At 38.6% G+C, this 14,200-nt stretch overlaps 1 long non-coding RNA gene and 1 pseudogene across 1 annotated transcript; one reads left to right on the forward strand and one right to left on the reverse strand.

The window, feature by feature from the left end:
• LOC114458362 (E3 ubiquitin-protein ligase TRIM39-like) overlaps positions 1-14,200 on the reverse strand; it is a 318,528-nt pseudogene that overhangs the window by 155,495 nt on the left and 148,833 nt on the right.
• On the forward strand, positions 152-1,418 carry LOC114458377 (uncharacterized). Its single transcript, XR_003673035.1, has 3 exons — positions 152-225; positions 1,220-1,285; positions 1,408-1,418. It is a non-coding gene; the product is annotated as an uncharacterized LOC114458377 (long non-coding RNA).

Here is a 14,200-nt window from a genome sequence, read left to right on the forward strand (position 1 = left end):
CTTTTCCAGTATTTATATTAAAGAGTGTGTAAAGATGATAATTTAAATTAAATAATATGTGTGTGTACATTCAATAATGACTGTATGTGCATGAGTAAACTGTATTTGCGTGCCAATGACTAAATATTATTTTCTTTGTATTGTGACCTCTAGAATATGAGCAGACCTTTTGCAAAACGATTTGTTGAGTCGTCATCAGAGGATGAACAACAGCATCAGCAACAGGTAACTGAAGGATTGTGTATGTCAGGGTTGGAGTCAATTAAAATTTTCAGTTACAATTACGTCTTCAATCATCCATGTTCAATTTCAATTAAATTATGATTACATTGACCAACATTTATTTGAATTACAATTAAATTACGATTATTTTTTCCCCCCTGAAAGTCAATTACAAGTACGCTCTCAATTATTAAATGCCTTAACCATGTCTTAAATGAACTGTAAAATACACTGAAACAATTATCCGTCATCTAATTTGTTTCTCATCTTGTTAGGCTTAAATCAAGGCTATAGCCCTTTATTTATTAATTTTTTAAATAACAAATTATCCTCATAACAGCCAATCCATGTAAAAAAAAAGAAAAATAACTGCCCTTTACAAGGTATGGCAGACCATGATTCATGCTGAAAAACTGTAATACCTTCTACCTGTATGGGTGTGAAGATTCACAAGGTATCATTCACCATGGTAACCGAGGAATGCACACCTATAGAATGCAACAACCAACCCTGATTAACATGATGGGATTAACCCACCTTTTGGGAAGTAGAGCAGACAAGGATGCCAGTTGAACAATTGCAGCCCAGGCCGGGCCAGGTCATGCATGTGTGAAACCATAGGGGGCCATTGTGAGGCTTGAGTAAGTGTTAAATTCCTTGTTAAGGAGACCTTTTTGGTCACACATGTATTTTGTAGTCAGGGACAAGGCTGGCCTAGAACAGTGAGTGTTATCTGATATGTGTAAGACAAAGTTTTTATTGCATTTTCATGCCAATTACAATTACAAAGTAAATTATCTAAACTCAATTACAATTCAATTACAACAGCAACACATTTTTTCAAGTATAATTTCAGTTATGTTTACACCATAATTGTAATTATTTATCAGTTACGCGATTACAATTATAATTGACCCCAACCCTGGTGTGTGTGTGTGTGTGTGTGTGTGTGGTCCTAATTTCTAAGTCATATTTTTCTTGATATTTTCACCTCCAGAAAATGAGAAGATTTCAACGAATTGAAGAATCCTCAGAAGATGAGCAGCAGCCACAGCAGCACAAGGTAACTGAGGTGATGAACAACTACACTGACACAGAAATGCTGGAAAAAAGGTCCAGGCACATGTACTTGATATTAATGCCCCACAATCCAGTTATTAATAAAGTTTGTTTTTTGTGCTCCAGATGACCAGAAGCCTCCATTCTAGCTCAACTGAAATATCTTCTCAAGATGAGCAGGTAAATAAACTGAAAGTTAGTTGTTGGTTGCTAAACTTAAGAAATAGATTTGTTTTGCTTAGCTAATCATCTATAAAAAACACACCAGAAGAAGCATGTGTAATGAGCATTATTGTAGAGAAGCTACTTATTCCCTGGTTTCATAGAATTTTTAAGATTGTTTTGAGTGACAATGACCTTTACTAAATAGTTAGGATGTGAAACATTCCACAATCCAGTTATTAATCCAGTTATTGTCTTAATGATTTGTGCTCTAGGTGACCAGAATCCCCCCTTGTAGCTCCACTGAAAACTCCTCAGAAGATGAGCAGGTATGAAATGAATTGTTAAATATGCATTAACACTGTTCATCAGTCATTTGAATGATAGAAGCCAATCCATAAGAGTGTTGCAAATCTTTGACTATATCTTAATAGATTACCTCTGTTTGTATTGCTGTCGAAAGTGCAGATGTAACTACAGCAAATCCTGGTTACCTATCCTTGTTGAAAAAATCCCCTTTCATTTTCATTTTGCTGATCATAATGTTTTCTGTGTGTCTTCTCATTTTAGTTTTCTGAGGACCAAGAAGTTTGGAGTGAAAACGAAGACAGAGAAAATCCTGAGGAAACTGGTGGTTGTGAACCACATGCCATAATCACATTCTTGCTTTTGCTACTGGCAAAGTGGAAGTCATTCTTTACAGTCTCTGACAGGGCATTTGAGTCAGTTTTAAAAATTTTCAGAATTCTGTTTAATGTACTGAGTAGTACATTTATTTTCACGCCGGCTTTGCAAAATATTGCAGCACATTTCCCTGCAACTTTATACATGTTCAAGAAGGCTATATCTGTAAATGGAAATGATTTTACATCATTCGTTGTATGTCCAAATTGCCATTCTGTATATACCTTAGATGAAGCTGTAATGTTAAAACATGATGCAAGTGGGAAGGTCATCCAGAAAAAGTCAACAAAATGTTGCCATATATCATTTCCCAGACATCCACAAAAAAGATTTCGTAAGAAATGTGACACTGTGCTAATGAAATCTGTTATCGGGAAAGATGAAAAAGAGTTTCTTTACCCCAAAAGAAAATTCTGTTATCGTAGTTTGATCAAATCTATTAGTGATCTGTTAAAGAGGCCTGGCTTTAAAGAGTCCTGTGAAAAGTGGAGGCAGCGTAATGTTAAGGAGGGAATATATGCTGACATTTTTGATGGGCAGGTCTGGAAGAATTTTCAGGTTTATGAAGGCAAGCCATTTTTACAAGAGGTTGGGAATCTTGGTTTTATGCTCAACGTTGACTGGTTCCAGCCTTATAAATATGTCAACGACTCTGTTGGTGTAATGTACTTAGCATTGATGAACCTTCCAAGGGAAGAAAGGTTTAAGAAGGACAATATTATAGTTGTTGGTGTTATACCTGGTCCCCATGAGCCAAAGGAGCACATCAATGGGTTTTTGGAACCTTTGGTCAGTGATTTAAAACAGCTTTGGGCGGGGTTAGATATTGATGGGCAATTTGTCCGTGGAGCGTTGTTGTCCTTAGCGAGTGACATTCCAGCTGCAAGGAAAACTGGAGGTTTTCTCGGCCATATGGCAAATATGGGTTGCAGCAAGTGCCTAAAAAACTTTCCAAGGACTGAAGACAATAAGGTTGATTACTCTGGGTTTGATGATACATGGCCTGTTAGAAGTAACACGGACCACTGTAGATATACCAGAGATGCTAAGAGGGCAAAAAACAAAGCTAGCAAAAGCAAGATTGAGGGTAAATATGGAGCCAGATACAGCTGTTTACAAGAATTACCATATTTTGATGTTGTTCGAATGCATGTTATTGATCCAATGCATAACTTGCTGGAGGGCACAGCTAAAAGAGTGATGCAAGTTTGGAAAGAAAGAGGTGCAATCTCAAAGGAAGGATTTGCCACAAAACAGGAAAGGGTAAACTTGTTGAAACTTCCAAGTAACATTGACTCTGGTATACCGTCAAAGATTGAGGCAGCTTTTGATGGTTTCACTGCAGCACAGTGGAAACTCTGGGTTTGTGTCTATTCCACCTTTGCCCTTAAAGGAGTCATAGGAGAAGAGGACTACTCTTTGTGGAGAGTTTTTGTTGCAGCAACACAATTACTATGCTCCAGAGTTATTAATGATGTGCAGATTGAGGATGCCCATAGATGTCTCCAAATGTTTTGTAGATCCTTTGAAAACCGATATGGTAAACAGTGGTGCACGATGAATATGCATTTACATCTACATTTGAAGTCCTGTGTTAAAGACTTTGGACCTGTTCATGGCTTCTGGTGCTTCTCATTTGAACGTGCCAATGGTACATTGGGAGATTACCACACTAATAACCAAGACACTGAAGTGATTATGATGCGAAAATGGTTAGCTGAATGGCAGGTGGCAGGCAAACAGTTAATGTGCCCAGGTATTTTGGATATATTTGATACAGAAGTCGAAACATTATTCCGTAAGACCCCCACTGCCACAGCTATCCAGGCAGAGAAGTTACATATCCTACATGATCTCTCTCATGATCATATTTTCCACGGAAACTTTGAGCTTGATGATAGTCTAGAAACTTTTCTTCCACCTGTTAAACAAAGCACAATGTCAATTTCAGACAATTTGGATCTGCTCTCAATGTTTAAGGTGATGTATCAGACTGAGAGAATTGAGAGAGTGTCTCTAAACTACATGTACAGCAACAGATATAGTTTAGCTGGTGATGTATTTTCAACATGTCGCTATAGGTCAGGATCATCATCATTTGTGACTGCAAAATGGTTGAGTGTTGATAGAGTCACAGGAGATCCCATGATCGACCCTAATGCACCATTGCGCCCGGGGGAGATATCAAATATATGGAAAGTGTTTGTGTTTTTGTGGATGGATGAATGTTTGACAAAGGTTGAAAATGCAGTAGCAAAAGTGAAATGGTTCAAAGAGCATGGGGATGTGTGGCATTTTGGGCAAAAAAGCAACTGCACAGTCTGGGAAACTAATGAAGTACCATGGTCATATGCATCTTTCCTTCCACTGAAAAGAATTGCCAGCCAGTGTGCATGCTGTACTTTCAAAGTCGCCTTTTCTACTGCAAGGCAAGAAACTGTTCATGTGTTTGTAACACTGCCTTTAGCAAGATGTATTTAACCGACATGTCATTGTTGTTCAGCAGAAGGGCCCCCAACGACCTTTACATACTGTACATATATATATATATTGCTTTTGTGTCTGTTATTTTTTTGTTGTTTCTGTAATGCATCTTAAATGTACTGTGTTTTAAAAGTTCAAATAAAAATTGAAACAAAATGAAAGACTCCCTTTTTACTATCTGACAGCCAGTCATTCACAACTGTATTAGCCTAATATTACCTGCTGAAGAGTTCATTTTAGTATAATGTACTATACTGAAAGTGTCACTTTAAGTCACTCATTGTTCCTTATGTTGAATGTGATCCCAACATTACGGGTGAAAAGGCTCGTTTTTTGTTGTGCTTAATAAGAGTCCAAAAATAAGTTGCATAGCATAGAGTGTGTAAATATGGATTATTATTCATGGTTTATTTTTTGAACATACTATAATGAAATGTCCAATAGCTCTTATTTAACCATAATAAAATATATTCAGGTCAACTTTCTCAAAGCCTATTTTTTGGAACAAACTGTTTCAGAACATCTGATTTCAACTTAATCTAAAACAATAACATATAGGCTTTACACAATCAGGATTTTTGGGCCGATCACGATCAGTGAGTTTTAAAAAAACTATATCCGATCCAATCCCAGATGCAAGCAATATGTCTCATTATATAACTTGTTGCTCATTTACTGTATGTACTTGTGTATTACAGAGTATCAATAAAATTTTTCTCAAGCATTTTTGCCAATGTTTCACAATTTTTGCAAAGCCCCAAACTGACAGAGATAAGGGTAAAACATCAATAACCTCTATAGGCCAGACATGAGGCAGTAAAACATTCATAACTCAGAACTCCATAACATTTTAAAGCACACTAATGCAAGTTAAGGGTAGTAATATAGCCGATCAGATAACGTGTCATTGACTGAAGACATGCAAAACTAGGGGAAACTAATGCATTGGGAACGTGTGTACAGGATCAACAGGAAAAACTGGTCAATTTTGAATATACTGAGCACAATATGCATGAAGTGGACTATGAACAAAACGACCCGGACAATAATTTATTTTCATCTATTAATAATTAATGTGAATATTTCTCAGATGAGCAATTTATGCAGATTTTCAATTGTAATGAAGCCTTATCTATTGTGTACTTCAACTGTAGAAGTTGAAATGCAGACTTCAATAACATTAAGGATTATTTACAGCAATTCACACAACCATTTAACATTATTGCTTTAACAGAAAGATGCAGATTAATAAAGATAAAATGTTGAACTTTGAGTAGAAGGCTATGAATTTATGTGTGTAAATAGACAGAATAAGGGGGGAGGAGGAGTAGCACTATTTGTGGATAACTCACTGAAATTCAAAATTATGGATAACATGACAGCGGTTATTGAGGATGTACTGAAGTGTATAACAATTGAGATTATTAAAAAAAAAACATAAACATGTAATAGTTAGTAGTTTATATAGAACACCAGGGTCTAATCTTGAACAATTTACAAAATGGATGGAGGAAATTTCTCAAAAGACACAAAAATATGTTCACATGTGGTAATATAGATCTGCTAAATTCAGGAAATCACAAATCTACTGAAAACTTGATAAATACAAAGTATAGCATAGGTTTATTTCCTCAAATCACCAGACCTGTGTGATGTAGAATTACGTCACACAGTGCTACTCTGATCAATAACATTTTTACTAATGGTATTAATAACCACAATCAAAGTGGAATACTGGTTACTGATATTTCAGATCACTTACTATTTTTTACAGTTTTTCACAAGAATTATAAAAATATAGCTTCAGTTAAACAAATTACACATAGGAAAATTAAAGCAGAAGAAGCGCTGAATTCGTTTCAAAACGCCTACTCAATCAAAACGTTGCAGATCTATGTTGTAAATCACATACAAACACTGCATACAATGAGTTTTTAAAAATGTTTTTGTTACTGTATGATTAGTTTTGGCCACTAATCCCATGTAAGAACAATAGAAAAGCAAAACAGTGTCCTTGGATAACAAGTGGACTGGCCAATTCCTGTAAAAAGAATAATAAATTATATATAGAGTTCATAGGGAAAATAACAGAATAAGCAGAAAGAAATATAAAATGTATACAAATAAATTGACCAATATTCTAAGAATGGCTAAGAAAGACTACTATAAGGAATTGCTGGAAATAAATAAAAACAATACAAAGGAAGCCAAGAAGGCTGTCTCCAACCCCCAAAGCAGTTAACAATACTTAAACATAGCACACAATGGGCTCCCATTGGTTTCACACATGCATGACCTGGCCCGGTCTGCGTTGCCATTGGTAACATGGTATCCCTGTCTGCTCTACCTCCTAAAGGTGGGTTAATCCCAACATGTTAATCAGGGTTGGTTGTTGGATTCTATAAGTGTGCATTCCTCGGATGCCATCATGCATAATACCTTGTGAATCTTCACACCCATACATCCATCAATCCATCCATCTTCTTCCGCTTTTATCCGGGGCCGGGTCGCGGAGGCAGCAGTCTCAGCAGAGATGCCCAGACCTCCCGATCCACGCACACCTCCTCCAGCTCTTTCTGGGGGGACCCCGAGGCGACACCAGGCCAGCTCAGAGACATAGTCCCTCCAGCGTGTCCTGGGCCTTCCACGAGGCCTCTTCCCAATAGGACATGCCTGAAACACCTCCCGAGGGAGGCGACCAGGAGGCATCCGAAACAGATGCCCGAGCCACCTCAGCTGGTTCCTTTAGACGTAAAGGAGCAGCGACTCTACTCCGAGCTCCTCCTGAGTGACTGAGCTTCTCACCCTATCTCGAAGGGTGCGTTCAGCCACCCTGCGAAGGAAACTCATTTCGGCCGCCTGTATCTGCGATCTTGTCCTTTTGGTCATTACCCAAATCTCATGACCATAGGTGAGGGTAGGAACGTAGATCGATCGGTAAATTGAGTGCTTTGTCCCCCAACTCAGCTCCCTCTTCACCACAACAGTCTGATACACCAACCTCATCGTGCCGCACCGATCCGTCTATTGATCTCAGGCTCCATCCTACCCTCACTCGTGAGCAAGACCCCGAGATACTTGAACTCCTCCACTTGAGGTAAGGACTCTCCACCGACCCAGAGAGAGGACCACCTTTTTCCGGTGGAGAACCATGGCCTCAGATTTGGAGGTGCTGATCCTCATCCCGGCCGCTTCACACTCGGCTGCAAACCGCCCCAGTGCACGCTGAAGTTCTTGATCTGAGGAAGCCAACAGAACAACATCATCTGCAAACAGCAGAGATGAAATCCTGAGGTTCCCAAATCGGACCCCCTCCGGTCCCTGGCTGCGTCTAGAAATTCTGTCCATAAAAGTAATGAACAGAACCGGTGACAAAAGGCAGCCCTGGCGGAGACCAACATGCACTGGGAACAGGTCTGACTTACTGCCGGCAATGCTGCTGCTGCGGTCATACAGGGAACGGACAGCCCTTAGCAAAGGGCCGGACCCCGTACTCCCGCAGCACCCCCCACAGGGCACCACGAGGGACACGGTCGAACGCTTTCTCCAGATCCACAAAGCACATGTGGACTGGTTGGGCAAACTCCCACAAACCCTCGAGCAACCGATGAAGGGTATAGAGCTGGTTCAGTGTGCCGCGACCGGGACGAAAACCGCATTGTTCCTCCGGAATCCGAGGTTCGACTATCGGCCGGATCCTCCTCTCCAGCACCCTGGAGTAGACCCTGCCGGGGAGGCTGAGGAGTGTGATCCCTCTGTAGTTGGAGCACACCCTCCAATCCCCCTTCTTAGCGAGAGGGACCACCACCCCGGTCTGCACTGTCCCCAACTGCCACGCGATGTTGCAGAGACGTGTCAACCAAGACAGTCCTACAACATCTAGAGACTTAAAGTACTCAGGACGATACACCCATACAGATAGTAATTATTACAGTTGTTCAGCATGAATCATTGTCTGTTGTACCTTGTAAAAGGCTGTTTTTTTATCATGTTAATCAGGATTGGCTGTTATGAGCTATGTTATAAAGACTGCTAGAGTTTTAAGATACTCTTGTGTTCAGTACCTGAGATTGCATACAAAGACATAGTCAGAGGTTTTGCTTTGCTGAATCAATACATTTGGGCCTGGCTAGTAGTAGGATGGAGACCACTGAAAATTCCAGGGGCCACAATGGGGGACAGTCGCTTATCTGTCATTGTGTCCTTGGGCAAGGCACTTCACCTACATTGCCTAGTATGAATGTAGTGTGTGAGTGAGTGTTGGTGGTGGTGGGAGGGGCCGATGGCGCACTATGGCTGCCTCATTTCCGTCAGTCTGCTCCATGGTAGCTGTGGCTACAATTGTAGCTTACCACCACTAAGTGTGGAGGGAAATACTAATGCCTTAATTCTGTTAAGTGCTTTGAGTGTCTATGATAAAGTGCTATATAAAATCCTATGTTATTATTATTATTATTATTATTATTATTATTATTATTATTATTATTATTTACAGAACACAAACATGACAAAATCTAAATATTGCTAGTCTCTTAATACAATATACTGTCTTCATGAAGAATATTGGGTCCGTATTTGACCAGATATGGGGCATATCAAAAAACTCCGGATATGCATCAGAATGGTCCGTATTCTCGACAGAATCAAAAACCGGATATTTAGGGATTCTTGGCTTTTTCACCCTGAGGACATTTCCGGAACACATATATGACAAAATCTAAATAATGTTAGTATCCTAACAAAATATATTGCCTTCATGAAGTATATTGGGTCCGTATTTGACCAGATATGGGGCATATCAAAAAACTCCGGATATGCATCAGAAAAGTCCGTATTCTCGACAGAATCAAAAACGGGATATTTCGGGATTCTTGGCATTTTCACCCTGAGGACATTTCCGGAACACATATATGACAAAATCTAAATAATGTTAGTATCCTAACAAAATATATTGCCTTCATGAAGTTTATTGGGTCCGTATTTGACCAGATATGGGGCATATCAAAAAACTCCGGATATGCATCAGAAAAGTCCGTATTCTCGACAAAATCAAAAACCGGATATTTAGGGATTCTTGGCATTTTCACCCTGAGGACATTTCCGGAACACATATATGACAAAATCTAAATAATGTTAGTATCCTAAAACAATATACTGTCTTCATGAAGAATATTGGGTCCGTATTTGACCAGATATGGGGCATATCAAAAAACTCCGGATATGCATCAGAATAGTCCGTATTCTCGACAGAATCAAAAACCGGATATTTAGGGATTCTGGGTATTTTCACCCTGAGGACATTTCCGGAACATATATATGACAAAATCTAAATACTGTTAGTATCCAAATACAATATACTGTCTTCATGAAGAATACTGGGTCCGTATTTGACCAGATATGGGGCATATCAAAAAAACTCCGGATATGCATCGGAAATGTCCGTATTCTCGACAGAATCAAAAACCGGATATTTAGGGATTCTGGGTATTTTCACCCTGAGGACATTTCCGGAACACATATATGACAAAATCTAAATACTGTTAGTATCCTAATACAATATACTGTCTTCATGAAGAATATTGGGTCCGTATTTGACCAGATATGGGGCATATCAAAAAAACTCCGGATATGCATCGGAAATGTCCGTATTCTCGACAGAATCAAAAACCGGATATTCTCGATTCTTGCTCTTTTTGCGCAGTGCGCGTTCCCACTTTGATGACGATTTTGACTGAGCAGGAGAAGCCACACCTCCAGGAAGCTCTCTCCCATGATTGACATGTAAACAGACACGTGTTTATAAAGCAGCATGAGCTCGGCTACGGATTTCAATATGTATTTCAATGAATTAACGGCCATTTTGAGAAAAATCCACATCCTAAAATAATCAGTAGTGTTCATGTCATCTATGTGCCAAGTTTCATGCTTTTAACCCAAAGTGCACGATTCTACCAACAATTCTTCCTTAACCGCCCACTACTGGTACTGATCCAGGATCTGTGGTGGAGAACGTGACCTGACTTTAATCAATAAGTTCAGGGATATTTTGTTTTCTGTTTTATTCACACAAATGATTCATTTTTTTTAAAATTTCGTTTATTTAGAAATATATTACAAATACATTTAAACAAAAAACGTTTTTTTATTATATAGTATGTCATATAAAGATGTATGAGAGAAGCATTAATATCAACATATTTCCCCTCAGGGATCAATAGTTTACTGAATCTGATCAGGTTTAATGATTAAGTTTGATCAACTTCATTTAAATTAAACTAATTTAAATCATCCTGATGACATAATTCCAGACTATATTAATTAAACAAAAATAAATGCATTAGTTATTTCACCACCAGAGGGCAGAATATTGTACAGTATTAGAAGCTATCAAGTTATCATGAACCTATGATGTTTCAGACTCTACAATCCCTGTCATCGTTGGTCTCGTCCACAACAACAGAACAACTGCAGCTCTTCACCAGAAATGGCCGTAGCTTCACAGACACATAAACGTTATGTGGGAACTGGTCTGCTCAGTATTTTGGTAGTTTAGACGTGTTTCAGGTGGACGCTTCAACATGTTGTTTAGCTCAGGACCAGGAGGGGTGCTGGGGTGCACCAAATGAACGGTCCCCTTTAACATTTCCCTTTACCTCACGATGACAGCGTTTCATTCACATTATGTCACTTTCTGCATTTAACAGTGGATTTTATTTTTATTGGTAGATTCTGTCATTCTGTCTATGATTATATTAACACAGATATTATAGGACCATAATTAGCCAATCATGAGCTCATTACAAGTTGTTCATTAATCCTGTAAGAACAAAGTCAAACCTCAAAGTCAAACTGTTTCCTCTGAAGACCTTCATTTACAAATCAATGGGAATTTAAATTATTCAGCCACAAAATCTAAATATTTTCCTCCACATCATGTGATCTCTGAACAAACTGATCATTTTAGTCAATTTCAAAGTGATGACACTGCAAAGGATGGATGAATATTTCTAGATCCTTCATGTTCATTCTGTCTCTTCTATCCTTCAGGTGGAGCTGATTCTATGCTGATGTTACAGGTGAATGGAGGATTGTGGAACCACTCAGCCGTGACAGCAAACATGGTGAGTAATGAGTGGATTGAAGTTTGGTTGCTGACGTCCATGTGGATGTGGATGAACAGCCACTGTTCTTTCTAGGAACACATTTAGAAACAAATGTTTGTTTGGTTCCTTCTCTGTGTTTAATCTCTAACTGTTCTACAGGACTCTGGAAGCCAGAACAAAGTGACACCTCAACGTTCTCAGGACAACAAAGCTCAGCCACAACAAAGAAACAAATCTAAGGGAAAAACTTCAGAGCAAAGAGTTCAACAGCAGAGCCAAGCTGGAGTTAAAGCTAAACATACATGTGGCCAGTGTGGGAAGGCCTTTAGCTTTAAATCAGCCCTCACTAGACATCAAAGAATCCATTCTGGAGAAAAACTCTTCATCTGTGTTGAGTGTGGAAAAGCTTTTTCTCAGAAAGTGAACCTGAAACGCCATCAGCTTTTTCACAATGGAGAGAAACCTCACACGTGTGATGAATGTGGAAAGACTTTTAGTCAATCTGGACACCTCAGTCTACATCTCCTCATTCACCGTGGAATCAAAGCTCACAGATGTGAACAGTGTGGAAAGACTTTTACACATAGATCAGATTTAACGAGGCACATGCAGACTCACTCCAGATCAGAGTTGTATCACTGTGACCACTGTGGGAAAATATATAAACACAAACAAACCCTCATCATCCACCTGAGATCTCACACTGGACATGAAGTGTGTCCCTGTGACCAGTGTGACAAAGTTTTTACAACATATGGAGATTTAAAATCTCACCAAATCAGCCACTCATCAGAAAGACCTCATAAATGTGACACATGTGGAAAATCTTACAAGAGGAAATCTCACCTTAATCTCCACCAACGAGTTCATGAGAAGAATGTTTTCTGATGGGATGAGTGTGGGAAGACCTTCAGCACTTCATCTGTTCTCCACTCACATCTCTGTGTGGATGGAGACATGGAGCAGGAATCATCTTCAGATCCCAGCGACACACGGATGGTGACGACACCTTCTGGTTCCAGTGTTGGACTGAAGAACCCAGAGATCAGGCTGCACAGGATTCCAACATAAACCTGCTGTCAGCTGGAAAATGGACACCAACAGTTCAGGAAGTTGTTGATCTGGTCTGGTTAAATAAATAAATGTGACACATTGATTCCAGTGCTCATTGTTTTTTTACACTGTGATTTTATTCCTTTGAATCATCACTGAAAGTGTACAAATATCAGGTAATTTAAAAGAAAATATCAAGAAAATCTCTTTACGTTGTGTGAGAATTTTGAAAGTGTGTAATATTTTTATTGTGTGTATTTAATCAAAATCATAGATAAAACAATGAATTTATTAACAGTAGCAATGGTCTGATAACAGGATGCTGAAAATTGATTGTTACTGTAATGTAGAACTAATAGTTTATACTTCCACCAACAGTTCTTAGAATGTTCTGTAAGAAGATGATTTGACGATTAGAAGAAGAAGAATTCTCTTCAGAATCCACCAACATGTAGGAAAAGCTTGTCCATCAGGAAGAACAGTTTCACTGTGTTGACCAGCGTTCCTGGTTTACTCCTTCAAAGTAACTAAATACTCTTGTTCTGTTGAGCAGCTACACTCACCTACTTCATCAACTCCCAATCCTCTCAGTGAGAGGGGAATTAGCTCAAATGGTAGAGCGCTTGCTGCACAAAGGCAGGGGGACAATTTTTACACTCAAAGCAATAGTGAAATATCATAGACAGTGTCACCTGTACCTCTATATAGATATTTATGGTGTATTTTAACTGAGTCACCAGACGTGCTCCTTGCTGTGAGCTGGACTTGAACCCACAACCTGCTGCCAACACAAAGCCTGGGTCACACACACTCACACAGCAGGATAATAATAAGATTATTGTACCTGTGTAAGTGAGAGGTTCCCACATCCTCCAACTGTGTTTTTCTCACTGTAACATATCAGGAAAATGTGTTTTTATTTTACATTATCAACTACATTATAATTGTTATGTATTTGTTTGAGATGTGCTCTTGTATTAATATGTAATTTAAGATTAAAAGTGACAGTTAATGTAGTCTACCATCAAGTATCTTTATTTGGTCTGGTTTTCAAACTGGACATTTCAAAAGGTCAGAAAAAAATACAAATAAAAATAATAACAGAAGATGCTTATGTAAGCACTTTTAGAAAATAAAAAACAGTAATATTTATTGAATTATGTCAATCAAAGTGTAATAAATGCAGCTTTTAAAAAAGGAAAATAATTCACTATATTGTACAATATACTGTTGTCATGTTTGTACTCACCTTCAAAAATTGAGAAATAAAAAACTAAACTTAGACTTTAGATAAACATATTAGAAAACGACAATTTAAGAATTATATTTTGTATTATTTGTATTGTGTAATCTCCCTTCATGCACCATTATCTTCCCTGTTTCTCACTGTACTGTGTACAGGACCATGTGTGTGTAAATATCTCCTATTGTTT

Source organism: Gouania willdenowi, unplaced genomic scaffold (genome assembly GCF_900634775.1).
Source record: "Gouania willdenowi unplaced genomic scaffold, fGouWil2.1 scaffold_10_arrow_ctg1, whole genome shotgun sequence".
Taxonomy (NCBI): Eukaryota; Metazoa; Chordata; class Actinopteri; order Blenniiformes; family Gobiesocidae; genus Gouania; species Gouania willdenowi.